Source organism: Nomascus leucogenys, chromosome 3 (genome assembly GCF_006542625.1).
Source record: "Nomascus leucogenys isolate Asia chromosome 3, Asia_NLE_v1, whole genome shotgun sequence".
Taxonomy (NCBI): domain Eukaryota; kingdom Metazoa; phylum Chordata; class Mammalia; order Primates; family Hylobatidae; genus Nomascus; species Nomascus leucogenys.
In genome coordinates this window covers 140,934,059-140,953,021 of record NC_044383.1, presented here as the reverse complement: position 1 = coordinate 140,953,021, position 18,963 = coordinate 140,934,059, and the positions used below count along the sequence as shown (strand labels likewise).

Genomic DNA, 18,963 nt, shown 5'->3' with positions numbered 1-18,963 from the left:
CTTTAAAAAAAAAAAGGAGAGACAGGTTTGGGTGGTCGAGGTAGGCAGATCAACTTAAGGTCAGGAGTTCAAGACCAGCCTAGCTAACATGGTGAAACCCTGTCTCTACTAAAAATGCAAAAAATTAGCCACGTGTAGTGGCACACGCCTGCAATCCCAGCTACTCGGGAGGCTGACACTCAAGAATTGCTTGAGCCTGAGCAGTGGAGGTTGCAGTGAGCCGAGATTACACCACTGCACTCCAGCCTGGGCGACACAGCAAGATGGTCTCAAAAAAAAAGAAGAAGAAGAAGAAGACAGGAAGGAAGGAAGAAAGAGAAGATCCCAACACAACCAGAAAACAAATGACAAAATGACAAAATTGTAGTAGTAAGTCCCTATTTATCAACAACAATATTCAGTGTAAATGGATGAAACTCTCCAATCAAAAAAAAAGAAAAACAAAAGAAAGAAAAAGAAATCAAAAGAAAAACAAAAACAAAAAAGAGAGAGTAGAATGTTGCTTACCAGAGGCTAGGAGTGGGGAAGGGGAGGCTGGAAGGATTTGGGGATGGTTAATGGGTACAAAAATAGAGTTAGATACAATGAATAAGATCTAGTATTTGATAGCACAATACGGTGACTACAGTCGGCAACAACTTGTACATTTTAGAATAACTGAGGAGTACAATTGGAACATTTGTAACACAAAGAAATGATGAATGCTTGAGGTGATACTCTATTTACCCTGATGTAATCATTATTGCATGCCTCTACCAAAATATCTCATGTGCCTTGTAAACATATACACCTACTAGGTACCTATTTAAATTTAAAATATTTTAAATTTTAAAAAGTAAGCATAGAAACCCTTAAGATGTCACAAAATAGTACAGTTGCATTCAACTTCCTTCAGCAAAACTGTCTAAAAGTTCGAGAAGATGTCCATGAGAACAATCATTGTTGCAATTTGCATGGCTCTGATCTTCAAGGAAAAAATGCAGTTTCATTCAACTTAATCTTCGGTATGATGAGCACTAATGAGGCAATAGTTATACAGCCTTTTCCTAGCTCTGGCCCTAGGGCTCCATACACATCACTCAACAGGCATGGAACCCAACATGAGAGGTATTTTCCTTACCTCCATTTTATAGATGAGGAAGGCAAGCTAGGAAGAGATACAGTCCAAGAGCTGACAGTCAGTAAGTCACAGAGCCAGGGTTTGAACCCTGCCCCAAGGATGAGGAAGTCCCTGACCTAGAAGAGTGCCTAGTGCAGCCAAAGGGAGGAGAAAGCAAAAATGTCATGTCGCCATGGTGAGTGTGGGGACCAGGTGTGTTCAGGCACTCTGGGTACGGGGAGGCATGCAGCCCGGGGCAATGAGTCCCAGAAAGGCTGCCTGGAGGGGCTGACCCATGAGCTGGGTCCTGCGTGGTAGACCGGGGATGGAGGGGCTGGTGATTGTGCCAGACAGAAAGCACAGCAAGAGTGAAGACATAGAGGGACCCAAGAGAGGATAAGTCCAAGGATGACGAAGGGGCATCAAGCAATGGGGCTGAGGGGACTGTGGGATTGGAGCCCAGGCTAGGACACCAGATTTTTTCCCTGAGGGAGACGGAGACCCATTCAGAGTATTCCCAGGGGAGTAACATGGTTGGACGTGAGTTTTATTTTCGGTGGAAGATGGTGAAACTGGAGAAGGGAAAGGAAACCTAAAACAAGGTTAACGCAATGGGCAAAGATGAGCAATGGAGAGTAAGTGAGTTAGAAGGCGGTTTCTTTATTTTTTTATTTTTTATTTTGAGACGAGAGTCTCACTTTGTCACCTACGCTGGAGTGCAGTGGCTCTATCTTGGTTCGCTGCAACCTCCGCCTCCTGGGGTCAAGCAATTCTCCTACCTTAGCCTCCCGAGTAGCTGCAATTACAGCTGCCCACCACCACACCCAGCTAATTTTTGTATTTTTAGTAAAGACGGGGTTTTGCCATCAACTTGGGGCTGGGGTTTCACCATGTTGGCCAGGCTGGTCTTGAAAACCCTGACCTCAGGTGATCCGCCCGCCTCGGCCTCCCAAAAAAGTGCTGGGATTACAAGCATGAGCCACCACACCCAGCCTAGAAGGCAGTTTCTTACAGCGAACTTATTTTCTCTCTATACAAGCAATGATGTAAGAGCCCCTGCATTGTACAGAAGCTGTGAACATTTTGAAACAACAGAGGGAAGGGAGTCCCTTTTGAAATCTTTTCAAGGGAGCTCCGCCTTTCAAGTTAAACCACTTATTATCTAATTTTCTTTTCCACAGAATCTCTGTAGGGGCGATGCCGAGAAGGAGCAGATGAGCAGCTTCCACATCGTGAAGCTGGTGGTGGAGAGCTTCACTGTGAACCTCACCACACCAAGCATCTCACTTCTCACATCTGAGAAAACCTCGGCGTTAAGGCCAAGGTAGCTAGAGGAGTCTGATGCAGGTGAGACGTTCCTGATCTCCCTGCTAACCTCAGGACAACCTGCTCATTAGAACTTCCAAAGACATGGGTACAAACGGAATTCACCACTGACCTGCTTAAACTTAACCCAGGTAGCTGAAGACGAAAGACTTCATATTCTGCTAGAAGCTTCGACGCTCTGTTATCTTCCGAGTCATTCTGTCCTAGAAGAAAACAACAAATAGGCTCGTTAAATTACCCACAGGTAAGCGATCAATCGACACAACATTAAATGAAAAGCTCCCATTACATGGACAAGACGAGGTGTAATTCAGAGCGAATTACTATGATACTTCACGCAAAACCTTGGTTTTTGAGATTTTATTTACACAAGTAACAGCTAACCTGACTCTTCACTGGCTCTAAGGCCGGCTAAAGCATCATTTAATCTTTCTACATGATAGGAGCAAGAAATGATTATAGAGAAAATGTTGTAGGCATTGCATTTGGTTAGACTCTGCAACTGAGATGCATTCATTGAAATATTACCTCCTCATTGGTTAATACATTACAGTGAATTGTAAAACAAAGGACTCTAAGGTTCATATTTGGGGTCACAGAACTTTGGAGATGAATGGGATACTCCTCCTCAAAGATGAAGAAATGAGATCCAGGGAGGCTGTCCCACCCACAATCTAGCAGCCAGTTAATGACCAAGTCAGAAGTTCATCAGCCAGGGCTCTGTCTGCTACATCAGACTTAACTTAGGGTCACAATTTTGAAATAACAGCTCATATGAAGGCTTTTGATTCAGAAAACATTCCAAATTTCACGCTGACTTTAAATTTTTTTTTATTTCTTATTTTTATTTTTTTGAGACAGAGTCTCACCTTATTGCCCAGGCTAGAGGGCAATGGTGCAATCTCGGCTCACTGCAACCTCTGCCTCCCGGGTTCAAGCGATTCTCCTGCCTCAGCCTCCCGAGTAGCTGGGATTACAGGTGCCCGCCACCATGCCCAGCTAATTTTTTTTGTATTTTTAGTAGAGATGGGGTTTCACCATGTTGGCTAGACTGGTCTCGAACTCCTGACTTCAAGTGATCTGCCCACCTTGGCCTCCCAAAGTGCTCAGATTACAGGCGTGAGCCACTGCACCTGGCCTAAACTTACTTAATAATCTTTCTAGATGTGGAAGTAATTTACATTTTTGCAATAAAATGCTAATAATCAGCTCAAGTCACACTTTTTCATGGAGAAATGAAAGGACTCTGCCCCATGATCTCTCACATTTTTGGCCAGAGCCTGACCTGTGTGTGCTGAGTTTCACGAAGAAATTGCTGTCCCTGAAGGGCAATTTGCCTCCGGGCTCCATAGCATCCTGGAAAACCTTAGCGCACCTAAGCGAGTTGGGATCTGAGGCTAATAGAGTTCAAACCTCTCATTACACTTAAAAAAAACTGCAGTGGGCCGGGCGCGGTGGCTCACGCTTGTAATCCCAGCACTTTGGGAGGCCGAGGCAGGCAGATCACGAGGTCAGGAGATCGAGACCACGGTGAAACCCCGTCTCTACTAAAAATACAAAAAATTAGCCGGGCGTGGTGGCGGGCGCCTGTAGTCCCAGCTACTCGGAGAGGCTGAGGCAGGAGAATGGCGTGAACCTGGGAGGCGGAGCTTGCAGTGAGCCGAGATCGCGCCACTACACTCCAGTCTGGGCGACAGAGCGAGACTCCGTCTCAAAAAACAAACAAACAAACAAACAAAAAAACAAAACAAACAAACAAAAAAAACTGCAGTGGAGTCAAGCAGTCAATCCAAGAAAGAGCTAGGTGTAGAAATCCAGAAAGAAATGTGGGTTCATCAAGCAGCTATTAGCACTAGGCTCTGTGCCTGCTGCTGTAGGTGCAGGATCTCATTCTTCTCACAACTGCCCCCTGAGTGCACATGGCCACTTCTCCATTTTACAAATGGGGGCACAAAGACCCAGAGAGGCTGAGTTCTTTGGTTCAGTTAATATTTATCTGCGCATCTCCTACGTGCCAGGCACCAAGGTAGGTGCTGAGTATATAAAGGAGAAATAGACACACTGTCTGCCCTCAGTGAGCTTACAGTCTAGCAGGGAGGAGAGAAGGAGATTCAGGCATTTTAATCCAAACTCAGTTTTCTTTTCTTTTTTTTTTTTTTTGAGCAAATTCTTCTAGATCCTGAATCAGAACTAGAACCATGTTGTTCAAAGTGCAGCTTTCAATGTATTAAAATGTCTTGAGATTCATTTAGTGGGTCTTGATTACCATTAAAAATACATGTATACCTATATATACATGTAGATATGTATATATATATATATATATATTTTTTTTTTTTTTTTTTTTTTTTTGAGACAGAGTCTTGCTCTGTTGGCCAGGCCACACCACGCCCGGCTAATTTTTGTGTGTTTAGTAGAAACAGGGTTTCACCATGTTGGCCAGGCTGGTCTCAAACTCCTGACCTCAGGTGATTCGCCCACCTCGGCCTCCCAAAGTGCTGGGATTACAGGCATGAGCCACCATGCCTGGCTTGATTAGCATTAAAAATATATAAATGAACAAACAAAGCAGAACAGAATAGCATAGGCTAGAAAATAGTGCGGATGTAGTAAAGGTAAGGAAGCTCACAAGGGCATATGTCTGTGTATCTGTATCAATCACATAAACCTCTGTGTGTACTGGTTTGTGATGTAAACTATATTTCCTTTTGTAGGCCATGGCGGAAAAAAGTGTGAAAGCTCTTGAGTTAGAGGCTCATACAAAATGGTGAGGGCCAAGGGGAGCGAGTGTCTGCCTAGGGACTAACTAGCATCTAGCTGCAGTGAACTGGTACAATTTTGGTTTGTCACCAAGAGAAGCCTTTCAAAGGTGAGATGCCCAAATCGAACACCCAGAGATAGGAAGAGCTGGAGAAGGATTGTTAGGCAGTTCTAGGGATGAGAGAGGAAAACAGAGTCAGGGCTCCTTTCTCTTGTAGCCTGGGACAGGGGGTGGGCACCTATCAGGCCATGAGGAGGCACCGTGACACCAGTTCTGCATTTGCATGAGAGCCTCAGACTCAACAAGATGGGCCCCCAATTCTAGCCCTAATTGCTAGAACTGTGGGAGCTGATGGAAGTCTACAAAACTGGCTAGGTCTGGAAGGAACTTCCTACCATCCCACTGCCAGAAGAGTACAGGAGAGCATCAGAGTCCGGAAGGCCAGGAGGTTAAGGAGTCAGACTCAGGACCCTTCCAACTATCTTTTTTTTTTTTTTTGAGACTCTGTCGCCAGGCTGGAGTGCACTGGCATGATCTCAGCTCACTGCAACCTCTGCCACCCGGGTTCAAGTAATTCTCCTGCCTCAGCCTCCCGAGTAGCTGGGATTACAGGTGCCTGCCACCACGCCCGGCTAATTTTTGTAGTTTTTTAGTAGAGACGGGGTTTCACCATCTTGGCCAGCCTGGTCTTGAACTCCTGACCTCGTGATCCACCTACCTCGGCCTCCCAAAGTGCTGGGATTACAGGCATGAGCCACCGCGCCTGGCCCCTTCAAACCATCTTAATCCCCAGAACGGAGCCTCCTTTGGGATGGCAAGTTATTGTGATCTCCCTTATCAGGATATAATTATTAAATTTTCTGTTACTTTAATAAAACTTCCTTCAGACATCTTCTGGGTACCACGTTAGTAAGTTGAGGATTCAGGGCAATCCACTAGACTGACACGTGGACACATTTTCTCAGGTTTCTGAGTACGGATTCGAGGCAAGAGAAAAAAGGTCCACCCACAGAGTAACCTGTGTCACTCATTCGTACTGTAAGGCTCTCTGACGTGCGGTATACAATGACGCAGCCATATCGGGGCAGTCATATTTTGGTGCCTTGATTATTGAATATTTATCTGTTAACAAGCAGTAATATGAAATGACATCAAGAAAAATTATCTTATCTATGATTTCATCCATATTTTCCCCATACAGGATTAGGATGATGATGACAAGAACTGGATGTTATACAAAATAATCAGCCCCAGAAACATATGGAAAAATAACAACCAGATATTTATGTTTTATGTTTCTTCACCCATCATGTGTGTCAGACTGTAAAAATAACAGGGTCTGTAACAAGTTCTCCTTCACTGTAGGTTACAGCCAAGGAGAAAACACTAGTGTATGTTGAAATAGACAGAATAATTAGGCTGGGTGCGGTGGCTCATGCCTGTATCCCAGCACTTTGGGAGGCCAAGGAGGGGAGATCATGAGGTCAGGAGATCAAGATCATCCTGGCTAACATGGTGAAACCCCATCTCTACTAAAATACAAAAAATCAGCTGGGCGTGGTGGCACACACCTGCAGCCTCAGCTACTCAAGAGGCTGAGGCAGGGGAATCACTTGAACCCAGGAGGCGGAGGTTGCAGTGAGCCAAGATCACACCACTGCACTCCAGCCTGGGTGACAGAGCGAGACTGGAGTGCAGTGGTTCAATCATGGCTCACTGCAGCCTCTGTCTCCTGCGTTCCAGTGATCCTCCCACCTCAGTCTCCGGAGTAGTTGGGACTACAGGCATGTGCCACCATGCCTGGCCAATTTGTGTAATTTTTTTGTAGAGACGGGGTTTTGCCATATTGCCCAGGCTGGCCTCAAACTCCTGGGCTCAAGCAATCCACCTGCCTTGGCCTCCTGAAGTGTTAGGATTACAGGTATGAGCCACGGCACCTGGCCAGGGCATGATTTTTTATCTCATTTAGAAACAAATGTAATAGTTCATGAGAAACTGCTTCATGAACCAAAAGGTATCCTGTAAGTATTCACCATTTTCATTATTATCAATGCTAATACATTATTTTCAAGTAAAATACTAAAAGTAACACACCTGTAACCCTAGCACTTTGGGAGGCCAAGGTGAGAGGACTGCTTGAGTCCAGGAGTTTGAGACCAGCCTGGGCAACATAGCAAGTCCCCATCTCTATTATTTTTACAAAAAAAAAATTAAAATAAATAAATTAAAAGTAAATGAATGTGTATTCAATGTTTCCTGATTATGTGGTTTTGCACACATCTTAATTTCAAACCACGGACTCAGGTTTAACTAACATGTTCAAGGATCAACATTCATAATAAGGCAGAGAGTTTAATCACAATTGTTCTTCATAACAGAAGTGCAGGTGGACTCTGGTTACTAAGTAGGTCCTATTGTCTTCATCTGATGGATGAAGTAAGAGGAGCAGAGAAGCTAAATGACTTGCCCAGGGTCACACAGTAGCAGAACCAGAGCAGGAAATCAGACCCTCCTGCCACTAGAGCCCTTGCTTTTTATTCTAAGCTTGCTCACAGTTTGGGTTGTTGGTTTGCTCTTTCTTACAAAGTCATAAGCTAGGCCTGGCGCGGGGGCTCACACCTGTAACCCTAGCACTTTGGGAGGCTGAGGAGGGTGGATCACCTGAGGCCAGGAGTTCAAGACCAGCCTGGTCAATATGGTGAAACCCCATCTCTACTAAAAACACAAAAATGTAGGCATTGTGGCGGGCACCTATAATCCCAGCTACTCAGGAGGCTGAGGTAGGAGAATCGCTTGAACACGGGAGGCAGAGGTTGTACTGAGCCGAGATCGCGCCACTGCACTCCAGCCTGGAAGACAGAGCCAGACTCCATCTCAAATAAATAAATAAATAAATAAATAAATAAATAAATAAATAATAAAATAATAAAATAGGCCGGGTGCGGTGGCTCATGCCTGTAATCCCAGCACTTTGGGAGGCTGAGGCGGGCAGATCACCTGAGGGCAGTAGTTGGAGACCAGACTGACCAACATAGAGAAACCCCGTCTCTACCACAAATACAAAATTAGATGGACGTGGTGGCGCATGCCTCTAATCACAGCTACTCAGGAGGCTGAGGCAGGAGAATTGCTTGAACCCGGGAGGCGGAGGTTGCGGTGAACCGAGATCGCTCCATTGCACTCCAGCCAGGCCAACAAGAGTGAAACTCCGTCTCAAAAATAAATAAATAAATAAAAATAAAATAAAACGTTTCATATCCAAAATGCACAAGTTTTTCAGCTTTGTTTCTTACTTTTAGGTTTTAATGAAGTTCAGAGCAACTCAAAATGTCCTTTACCAGCAGGAGTGGTCAAGATAAACCCCAGGTAAATTCTACCAAACGGCGAAGCAGAGCCAGCAGTGCCATTCACTGCAGAATACCTGAGTCTGGGCTCCCAGCCAGCACTGGCGAAGGCCCCTACTGTACCTTCTGGCTTCACTCCAGAGGCAAGAAAAGAAAGCACGCCGCCGAGCACACAAGCCAGGGCTATGCAATTCCAGCTCTCCAGAGTCTAACTTCACTCCTTCTTCTGTAGCTGAATAAAAAACGTTGCCCTTTTCTGTTTATTTGCACAGAGGGCCGTTTAACATAGGAGCACAAAGAGTGGGGGAACACCACAGCCATGTGGACTAGAATGATTTCCAATCACAATAAACACTCCCAAAGAGGCAGGAAGATGGTAAGCAATATATTTCCTCTCTAACATTCTTTAAAATAAATGCACAGCCTTGGAGGAGGAGGCCTGACATGTTTCCACTAGACGAACGTGTGGGGAGAAAAACAGATCTTTGTACGCTACCTGCACTGTGCCCAGGCCCCATTCCAGACCACAGTTTGGCAACTGGATCTCAAGGGGCTGAGTATCTGGAGATTGTCTACGATGCAGTTCGTCTGGGCTGTTCTGAAATCAACAAAGCTTCATTCCTTTCCATTAGCTCTCAGCAGAGTAACATCCAGGAGGGCGCTGTGCTCTGACACATTGCGCAGAGCCTTCTGCATCCTCCAGGCTGAGTCTCGGGCCGCTGAGAACTGCTGTGATGGTTCAGAAACCCCAGTCACAGCGGGCCACAGCCAGGAGCCAGCCAAACCTAAATTCTGGGCTGTCACATTTTGGAGCTGTTCCCCCTGAAGCATGTGAGCAAAATCCACAAAAATTTTAAAGCAACATATGATTGTTGTGAAAGAATATCAGGGATCCTATTTTCTTCATCCACTTTTGTGAATCCATTCCTTCTAATGGCTGAGTCCACGTGTCATTCTGCATTACTCACTTTGAACAAGACACAGAAACACTGAGCATCATGGCATGGGGCACGCTACACACTAGGAAGCCTTAAAACATCACCACCAACAAAAACGCTTGATTCGGCCACTGTCATCAGAAGGGGGTAGAAGAGGCCAGGCGCAGTGGCTCACGCCTGTAATCCCAGCACTTTGAGGCCAAGGCAGGCACATCACCTGAGGTCAGGAATTCAAGACCAGCCTGGTCAACATGGCAAAACCCCATTTCTACTAAAAAATTAGCCAAGCACCATGGCGCATGCCTGTAGTCCCATGTATTCAGGAGGTTGAGACACCAGAATCGCTTGAACCCAGAAGGCAGAGGTTGCAGTGAGCTAGGATCGCACCACTTTACTCCAACCTGGGCAACAGAGCGAGAGTCCGTCCTTTATGGCCGGGCACAGTGGCTCAAGCTTGTAATCCCAGCACTTTGAGAGGCTGAGGCGGGTGGATCACCTGAGGTCAGGAGTTCGAGACCAGCCTGGCCAACATGGTAAAAACCCGTCTCTACTAAAAATACAAAAAATTAGCCAGGAGTGGTGGTGGGCTCCTGTAATCCCAGCTACTTGGGAGGCTGAGGCAGAAGGATTTCTAGAACCCGGGAGATGGAGGTTACAGTGAGCCAAGATCACGCCACTGCACTCTAGCCTGGAAGACAGAGTAAGATTCCGTCTTTTTTTTTTTTTTTTTAAGTCTTTTAGAAGGAGAAAAACTTCTCTCATTTTTTAAAGACGTCCTCTACTCCTACTCAACACACACCTAACACTAATGACCTGACCATAGAAGGTTTCTATCAGATGATTAATCCTCGCAAGGCTATCAAATTCCCATCCTAAACATCTTTATTTATTACTCAAAGCAGCAGTCCATGAACTTGTTCAGTTGAAGGATAAAAGGGACATATGGGGTGCAGGTGACCTATTGCTATTATTAATGCTGTGCCCTAGAGTTGTGCAGTGTACAACCTGTGAGACCACATGCAGCAGCCCTGATAATACTTATTACACCAGTATATACTTTTCACTCATGTATTTATAAAGCATGTATATTATAAAAGCAATATGCATATTCTGTTTCCTGTAAAGATCAGTTCTTTCGCATGTCCATGTAAATCTTATTGGTCACCCAATGCTTATTTACTAAGTGTCATTATTCTAAATGAACATCAATCAGTTATGTTTAGTGTCCAATTGCTAGGATCTCTTTTCCTTTTCCTCTTTGAATATAAATATACTTGAAAATCATACTTAATTTCACTTGAGGCATCAGTGATCTTTTGATCTTTTTTTTTTTTTTTTTTTTTTGAGACAGGTCTCACTGTCGCCCAGGCTGGAGTACAGTGGCATGATCATGGCTCACTGAAGCCTCAACTTCTTGGGCTCAGATGATCCTCCCACCTCAACCTCCCGAGTAGCTAGAACTACAGGTTCACATCACCACACCCAGCTAATTTTTTTTTTTTTTAATTTTCTCTAGAGACAGCGTTTCACCATGTTGCCCAGAGTGGTCTCAAACTCCTTGGCTTAAGCAATCCTCCCACTTTGGCCTCCCAAAGTGTTGGGATTACAAGCATGAGCCACCACACCCGGCCAACAATGATCTTTGATTTCACCAAAAGTTGGGGCTGGACTCTAATACTGCCTTATAAATGTTTTTTATTTTATTTTATTTTATTTTATTTTATTTTATTTTATATTTTTGAGACACAGTCTCACTCTGTTGTCCAGGCTGGAGTGCAGTGGCCCCATCTCGGCTCACTGCAGCCTCCACCTCCTGGGTTCAAGCGATTCTCGTGCCTCAACCTCCCAAGTGGCTGGGACTACAGGTGCGTGCCACCATGCCCGGCTAATTTTTGTATTTTTAGTAGAGGTTTTGCCATGATGGCCAGGCTGTCTCAAACTCCTGACCTCAAGTTATCCACCTGCCTCGGCCTCCCAAAGTGCTGAGCTGACAGGCCTGAGCCTCCGTGCCTGGCCAAATTCTGCCTTATACATGTCTCTCTCAAGTCTCTATTCTCTCGGGCCTTCTCTTACCTCCTCTGAGCCATTATATTAGTTTCTTAACCGTTGTTAAAACTTCTAGTCTCTCACAAACCAATCTGTCACATTATAGCCAGAATTACTTCCTAAAACACTGACAGGTTTAGGCCACTCCTCTGTTTTAGAAACTTTAATGAATATGTATTGCCTAGGATATAAAGTCCAAACAAATCACCATGGTATATGACCCATTGAGAGTCCACTCAGCTTGTCAGTCTGAGCTAACTTGACTTCCAATACTAATCAATACCCACTCAGGCATCCATTCAAGAAAAATCTACTGGGCCCTTGTAAAAACACAATGGAATTGAGGAATTACTGGAAAAAGTCAGTAAGACCCATTCCTAGATATCAGGGTGCAAACAAGCGGGAGATACAGACACGTAAATATATCATGATAATTGACCATGGTGAGTGCAAGTTGGTCCCAATCTGGCGCACCAGCCTTATAGCCAGTAAATTCCCACTCATCCCTTTTTCCTACATTCCAACAATGGTAAACTTTTTGTTATCCAACAATGTGCCATGTTCTTAGACACCTGCACATGTTTACTTCCTCTCCAGTGCTTAGAATGCCCTTCCCTATGTTACTGTCTGGCGTTCTCTTGGCACATGAGTGGGTTAGGAAACCAATGGCAAAGTGGTAAAGGTCAGCAAGAGGGAAGTCAGACCCTGGAGCAAGAGGCCCGAGCCACACCGCATATAAAGCAGCCAGCCTCCTCGTGCTGATCAAGCCCGTCTCACCCCCATGCACCTGTCCCCTTTCCCAATGTGAGGGAAGATGGTCTCTGTGTGGCTGAGTTTAGCCCAGACCCCAGAAAACTGTGGTCTCAACAAGGGAGGTGGCAGATGGCAAAGTGGGCACAGGATGGTGGTACTCTATGTATAACGTGACTTCTTTGGGGTGCCTTGTACAGCAAAAGATCCCCTGCAGCTAAATCCAGTATCTCCTGCTTCTTTGGGGCTTGATAACTGAGTACTGGGGCTCCGTAAAAGTGGCTTCTAGAAGTATTTAGTTTTGCTTGGGATCAATACGTTAAGGCCACTGGTGTAAATACCAAAGAAGAAATGAGGAATTCCTATCTGAAATGAAGTACAAATGACTTTCCTCCTTCTAACTTCCTTTTATCCTTCCATCCTTCCTTTCTTTTGAAACAGGGAGAAACTTACTTGTATGACTGGTAGAAGTCATTATTGTATATATCTGAACACATTAAGCAATCCATTAAAAAATCCATTTCAACAAAGTGAAATTAACTTTAGAGTTATTCATTTAGTCTTTACTTACCCAGCAAAAGAGGGTAAGATGTGGAAGCTGCCCTCAAGAAATTCATAACTAGAGGCTACGTTTTAGCTAGTTAGTCCTGCCACCTCCCTCAAAGTAAGACATTCCAACCTATAGATATTTATTAGGGAGAAATGTAAATAAATAACTTAATTATTTAATCAGATAGATCTTAAGTCCACAACTCCCTCTAGGCTAAAACTGGTGACTTTCTCAAGGAAAAATGACTTAGCCAAAGCCCAAACGACAGAGAAGTAGACTAGAGTGCGTATGTCTGCAGATTCATTTCTGTACATGAATATTTACTGAGAGAGGTGGATGAGCATGGATTTAGATGCTTGTCACTGCTGTGGCCACATCTAGGTGAGCCAAGAGGCTGCAGAGGAGGTGGAAACTGCTAATGAAGTTTCCTGACCAAAGATGATGTTGGGGTGGGTCTGTTGTCTTCCCCCATACCTGGGATCCACTGGCTCACCCACTCTGTGACTGGGGCTCCCAGGAGGCCCAGGCTCCTTCTCCCTGGAGCCCCTGCTGGCCCCTACACTAAGCTTCCTGGCACACCCATCCCCGTCCTGGAGATGGCCTGCTGTGATGACAGGACTGGCTCTAGAAAGCAGGGCTCGTTCCACGTCCTTCTTACACTAACTCCATCTTTTCCCTGGGAGATGCTCGCAGGCTTTGCAGTTCGGTCAGGTTTTGTGTCTTGAAGTCTTCAAACTTCTTCAGGCAAAAACCTCATGAAGTAAGCGCTGGGGGATGTTATCTTCATTTCACAAAAGAGAAAGCTGAGATGCAGGGCGGCTCACCAAAAAGATATTTAGTCAGTAAAAGCCATTCCAGTAAGTTATGAGAAAAACCAAAGATATGCCGTGAAAGTTTGAGGAAAGCACATTCCAGAGTGGCGGTTTCCCCCTCTGCAAAAGGCAAAGGCCCATCCACGCTCCCACAAGGGCCATCGCCATTTCAGAATCCAAAACAAAATGTGCTTCCCAACTCTTTTCTTGCATAAAATAAACAGCACCACTTTTGAAATCATTATGTAAAATTAACTTCAAGGAAACAAGAAACACAGCCTAATAAAGGTGGGGGGGAGTTTTAGAAGTACGATTTTCAGAAGTACCATTCTCCTACATCCAACCCCCATCGCTTTTCCAACTGAACGCAATTTTTGCCCAGAGAGCAACTTTGTCTGCAGAGACTGCCCTATACTTGGGAAGGAAGAATGTAAGTAACAAGGTGCAAGCATCAGCATAAGTTTCAACTTCAAAAGGAATATAATCACCGTTTCTGTAAACTCTCCCCTTCCAGATAAACAACTGTGTTCCCAGGTTGAAGATGAGTCAAGTCCCATCCCCAGAGTCCTCCAAACCACACATTCCTCTTCCTGTCCCTGGCAGTCATTTGCATACATCCTGAGCTAAACCAGGGCCACTTATAAAAGGGCTTGTGTTGAACTTTCTTCTATTTAATTCCAGTGCTTTCTTCCAGCTACCCAATCTGTATGTAATTAAAATCATATTGCAGCAAACGTTGAATGGTATGAAAAGTTTTACCATATGTATACAATTGACTAGTTGTAGAATTTGGCACGTCTGCAACGATCCCATTAACGAGGAGCGAGCCTGGCTTATTTTGGAGTGTATGTTATATGCTTTGGATAGGTTCTGTTTTTAACTTGTACTAACGCTGTCCGTGATGTTTAACCCTTTGTTAGCGGTCACCAAGAAGTGTTCCTACATTTCAACAATGAGGACCACTGTACCCTAATCAAAACCTCAGGTCAAAAACGATTTGTCTAGTGGAGGAAGTTTCCTTTGAAAAATTTCCATTTTCTAAACCAAAATTAGCCTGCTCAGTCTCGACAAAGGCTGAGCAGATACCGTCACAGCCTCTGGGATCAAGTTGAACCAAATGGAGAAAATACAGATGTAATCATCGCTTCCAAATACTGAGACCCAGGGTGCTCCTTGAAGCTTGAAAGAAATGATTTTAGGACAAAAAGAGGAAGTATTGTACTACTGCAGATAATAAACATTTGAAACCTATGTCCCAAGAGGTAGCAGATAAAATATAAATAAATTCAAGAAGGAGTTAGCAAAGGTCATGCTGACAGATCTACCTTTGAGGAACATTCCTGACATTCTGTGACTGACACAAGGGAGGGAAAACATCTTTCCGCCTCATCACCCTCCCACCCCACCCACTTTTCCCACACAACAATTGAAAAAACTGGGGCCTTTGTCAGAGGAAGAATACAACGTCAGATAGGCCTTTGGTCCGACTCTCTGGGTCAAGACTTGATATAATTTGTAGATAATAGAGCTGACCAGTTGCAATTTTGCTTTAAAGACATTCTTCAGTAAAGACTGCAGAATGAGTTGAAGTCTTTCTCAACATGTGCCATGGAAACACATGTTCTTAATCTGTGGGTTTAAAATTGTTTTAGAATTACATCAATGAGACATATCCTTAAAAGAAAAATCAGGCCACCAACCCCAAACACAAGAGTATGAGAGCAGTGTAGGATAATACTTCTTTCTAGCTTAATGTCTTACAACAAATCTGTTGTAAAAGTTCTTTAAAAAGGAACGCTCATCTGGAGCTTAAAAATATGCATATAGACGCTTTGACAGAGGGTATTAGTTTCTCTCTAGAGGCAGGAGCCCCACTAAGCTGATCTGAGGATACAATAAAGGCAAAGGTACCTAGCACCTCCAGGAAAGGGAGGTAGAGAAAGAAATGCCTTCATTTCATTCATCAGATCAAGTTCTCAAACCAGAATTCAAATCCTCAGTTCTCAGTGCTGAATGTTAAGCCACAGAATGTTAAGATTAGAAAACCACCAAATGAACCTAAACAATTCATCCCTTAAAAAGGAGATGGTATTGTGACCAAAATTTCTTCTTTAAAGTTGGGTACCTGGGTCAGGTATGGTGGCTCATGCCTGTAATCCCAGCACTTTGGGAGGTCGAGGCGGGCGGATCACTTGAGATCAGGGGTTTGAGACCAGCCTGGCCAACATGGTGAAACCCCAACCCTACTAAAAATACCAAAATTAAAAGAGAAAAAAAAAATTAGCCTGGCGTGGTGGCGCATGTCTGTAATCCTAGCTACTTGGTAGGCTGAGGCAGGAGAATGGCTTGTATCCAGGAGGTGGAGGTTGCAGTGAGCCGAGATCATCCCACTGTACTTCAGCCTGGGCGACAGAGCGAGACCCTGTCTCAAAAACAAAAGGAATTGCTCTGAGACCAGTCCAGACAGCGCTGCCTCCATCATCATGCATGGCTTAACTGACACAGAAACACAAGATGCTTTCACCTAAACACGGCCTCTGTGTTACCCGGACAGAGCGTTCACAATGTTCGAAGCCCCCATTTTCTCAGCTCTGGAAATCTGTTAAATCCTATCAGTGCAGGAAATTGAAAAATTCGCTTCTCAAGAGATGGTTAGGCTGAGAACTGATAAGTGGTGGGGTGAGGGGAATCTGCCTGGAGCTAGGAGGATGAGGCTGGTCCTTGTGTTTCCATAATCCTATTAAGCAGCTCCTAGCCGAACTTAATCTGGTCCTGAAGTGGATGGCTGGAAGATAATAGGTCTTGGACTTTAAGTGTCACTTAACTATATAGGTAAAACTCTAATCTCTGCGCTCAAGGGCCCATCAGTGTAATCAAACTGAGGACTCTCAGAGGATCCTGTTTCCCCGGCAGCCTGGGGTTGTAGCAAATGGTAGTTACAAAGTGCTCCTTGGAGATAGGTGCCTTATTTGGGTGGAAGCAACTTACTCTGTTCACTAGAAACTCATCCTGTCTAGACGACAGGGTTGATCTCAAGTGTTGGAGTAAAGAGGAAATCCTCCATAACTTGCTTGCCAAGGTAAAGACTCAGGTTCACCCTTGGAGTAACTGTAATCAATCTCAAGACGTCCTCTGGGTAACAAAGGATGCTGAGACAGCTGCTTCTTCATTAGCCAGGAAGACGAAGTAGAAACCGTCGTGAGCAGAGCACTCATTAGCTGACTGCAGCTCAGCCCCCACCATGGATGGCCAATTTAGAGGAATAAATGTGCTTTCGTCTAGTTGTTCTATCAATTACTAACAAAGGGATGTTAAAATCGCCAACTGTGACGGTGGATTTATCTATGACTCCTGTAAATTCTGTCAATCTTTTGTTTTCTTTCCTTTTATTTTTATTTTTATTTTTTTCTGAGACAGATTCTCACTCTGTTGCCTAGGCTGGAGTGCAGTGGCACGGTCATAGATCACTACAGCCTCAACCTCCTGGGCTCGAGAGATCCTCCTGCCCCAGCCTTCTGAATAGCTGGGACTACCAAAGTGTGTTGCCACGGCCAGCTAGTTTTTAGTTTTTTGTAGCAACAGGGTCTCACTATGTTGCCCAGGCTGATCTTAAACTCTTAGCCTTAAGCGATCCTCCCACCTTGACTTCTCAAAGTGCCGGGATTATAGATGAGAACCAGGGTGCCTGGCCTGTCAGTATTTCTTCACGTATTTTAAGCTCTATTACTGGACATACACAGTTTTATGCCTTATATGTTCCTGGAGAATTGTCCCTTTTACCTCTGGTAATATCATCCTGAAGTCTATTTTATTGTATATTAATATGGCCATTCGAGCTTTCTAAAGCATCCCCACTGTCTGTGTGACATACTCCATCTTTTTTCTTTCAACTTATCTGTATTTATATTTAAAGGCAGCATATAGTTGGGTTTTTACTTCTGCAACCTTTAATTTCTGTCTTTAAATTGGACCGTTTGGTCAATTTTTATTTAATATTAACTACAGATGTGATTGCATTTAAGTCTGCTGCTCGAATTTATTTTTAGTTTCTCCCATCTGTTTTTTAAATTCCTCTGCTCCTTTCTTACCTTCTTGTGGATTAATTAAATATTATTTAGAATTCCATTCTTATTTCTCTATTGCCTTTTAGCTGTGCCCCTTTGTATTATTTTTTTAGAAGAATTAATATGATATTTATTTATTTATTTTTTGGAGACGGAGTTTCGCTCTTGTTGCCCAGGCTGGAGTGCAATGGCGTGATCTCAGCTCACTGCAACCTCCACATCCCAGGTTCAAGCGATTCTCCTACCTTCAGCCTCCCAAGTAGCTGGGATTACAGGCATGCACCACCACACCCGGCTAATTTTTGTATTATTAGTAGACACAGGGTTTCACCATGTTGGCCAAGCTGGTCTTGAACTCCTGACCTCAGGTGATCCACCCACCTCAGCCTCTCAAAGTGCTGGGATTACAGGCATGAGCCACCTCACCTGGCCCTAACATGATTTTTAAAAGAACAAAAACAAATACCCTAATACCATCTGCCTCAGGATATCAAATCAATATATTAAATGATGTAATTGGTTATCTAGAAGAGCTGAGAATTCTCCCACCGTCACTCCTACCAAGTCCTTAAAAATAGAGAAAAGCAATTCTTCTAGCCCTTCTATGATTCTATACCGGAGAAGAATTGAGAGGTTTTTCTTTAAGTAATCTTTATAAAAATTGAAATCCCTGGACCTTCACAACTTCCATCCTAAAAACTCAGATTTCTGCACTTTTGTTATGTTTCCTCATGGCTCTTCCATGAATTTCCTCTGTACTCATGCAGGATTGCAATGCATTCTTTGAAAATACTTTCCAAAATCAAGTGTCAGGCCTGGAGAGAACTAAACAAGTCTACGGCTTGCAAGGAGCGCCCTCTTGAGGTAGCCTTTATACGAACGTTGAAATCTGTATGCTTTGTCTGAATTCACACTTCCAGCATCGCGGGGTAATAAAATCAATCAATCCAGAAGATATACCGGCTAAATTAGGAACGTAAATATCTTCTTATTAGAAGTGAGTTCTAACTCCTGAAAGTCAAGATAATCTCTAGCAGAAAAAAAGCAAAAGCAAAAACAAAAAACAAAACAGTGCTTCACTAAATGTATTCCTAAAATATAAAGTAATACAAAGCTAGAAATACACTAACAATCAGAAAGATAATATGATTCCAGCATTCTGGTGCTCCTGTTCATTTTAGATATTGTTCCTTGTCTTGAACACGAAAAAGTAAGCTTTCCCCAGAGACACAGCTGGCGGGTGTGGATGTGTCACACAGTGGTCAAGAGAAAG

General features: G+C 44.0%; 1 protein-coding gene across 2 annotated transcripts in view; it reads right to left on the bottom strand.

Moving 5' to 3' along the window:
- Nucleotides 1–18,963, bottom strand: part of SCAF8 (SR-related CTD associated factor 8) — a 230,891-nt gene that overhangs the window by 14,745 nt on the left and 197,183 nt on the right. For both annotated transcript variants that reach the window (XR_004029401.1, XR_004029400.1), the window contains one exon: nucleotides 2,538–2,628. The gene's annotated coding sequence lies outside the window, so the exon portion shown is untranslated. The remainder of the gene's footprint in view (nucleotides 1–2,537; nucleotides 2,629–18,963) is intronic.